This window comes from Galeopterus variegatus, unplaced genomic scaffold, assembly GCF_000696425.1.
Source record: "Galeopterus variegatus unplaced genomic scaffold, G_variegatus-3.0.2 Scaffold4031, whole genome shotgun sequence".
NCBI lineage: Eukaryota > Metazoa > Chordata > Mammalia > Dermoptera > Cynocephalidae > Galeopterus > Galeopterus variegatus.
The window spans coordinates 75,639-76,914 of NW_007730142.1; positions in this window are offsets into that span (position 1 = coordinate 75,639).

The window sequence follows — 1,276 nt, forward strand, 5'->3', positions numbered from 1 at the left end:
GTCCTAAAGTTACCAGATAAAGAAAACATCATCCTGATCATCTTGGGACTCCTATTCTTAGCGGCGGAGGCAAATATAAAAGAAAATTTCAATCTAATATAAGGGCAGTAATACAAGTAAGCATAGAGTGTTAGCGGTACACAGAAGAGGGAATGAAGTCATGGAAAATAGGACATGGAAGTATTCCTGGAGAAGATGCATTTGTATGATATGGAGTAAGTGCTTCCCAGTTCTCTTAAGCCTGGATATTATACCAAGCAACCTAGGATTTAGTCTGAAGGTTGACACTGCTGCTAAGCTTTCTACCCTTTATGCTTCTAGTAATTCCTAGGCTATGTCTCCAAAGAATTGGTCCTCTCAGAGAGTGGGCCCTAGTAACCCCTCTGCCTCTGAGTTGTACTGAATGTCTATTTTGAAGCTCTTCTGTCCCTCTAAGGTCCTCCCTGGCTCATGGCTCCCAAGATTAACAAGAAATTTCCTTCCTTGGCCCTTAAAGATTTTCTCCTAGGCTGCAGACTATGAGTCTGATCTTGAACTTAACTCACTCTTCTAAGAGGAGTCTCTGGTGCCAGGTCCTAGAAAAACAACCCGGCAATAGCTCAATTTTTTTTCCCAAGATATAATTCATAGAACATAAAATTCACCCCCTGAAAGTGAGCGGTTTTTAGTATATTCATGAGGATGTGCAACCATCACCATTAATTCCAGAACATATCATCACCCCCAAAAGACACCCCATACCGTACTCTCAATTCTCTTCTCTCCCCAGTCCCTGGCAAACACTAATCTATTTTCTATCTCTATGGATTTCGCTATTTCGGACATTTCACATTAAAAGAAGCATGTAATATGTGGTCTTTTGCAACTGGCTTCTTTCACTTAGCATAATGCTTTGAAGATTCATTCATGTTGTAGCATTTATCAGTATTTCATCTCTTTTTATGGCTGAATTATATTCCATTGTTCGAATATACCACATTTTATTTATCCATTCATCTATGATGAACATTTGACTTGTTTCCACCTTTTGGCTATTGTGAAGAATGCTGTTATGAACATTTGTGTACCAGTTTTTGTATGAACATGTTTTTACTTCTCTTGGGTATATACTTAGGAGTAGAATTGATGAGTTAAATGGTAACTCTATGTTTAACTTTTTGAGGACCTTCCAAACAATTTTCCAAGGCAGCTGTACTATTTTACATTCCCATCCACAATGTATGAGGGTCCCAATTTCTCCAGATCCTCCTCAATACTTGTTATTGCCTCTGTTTTT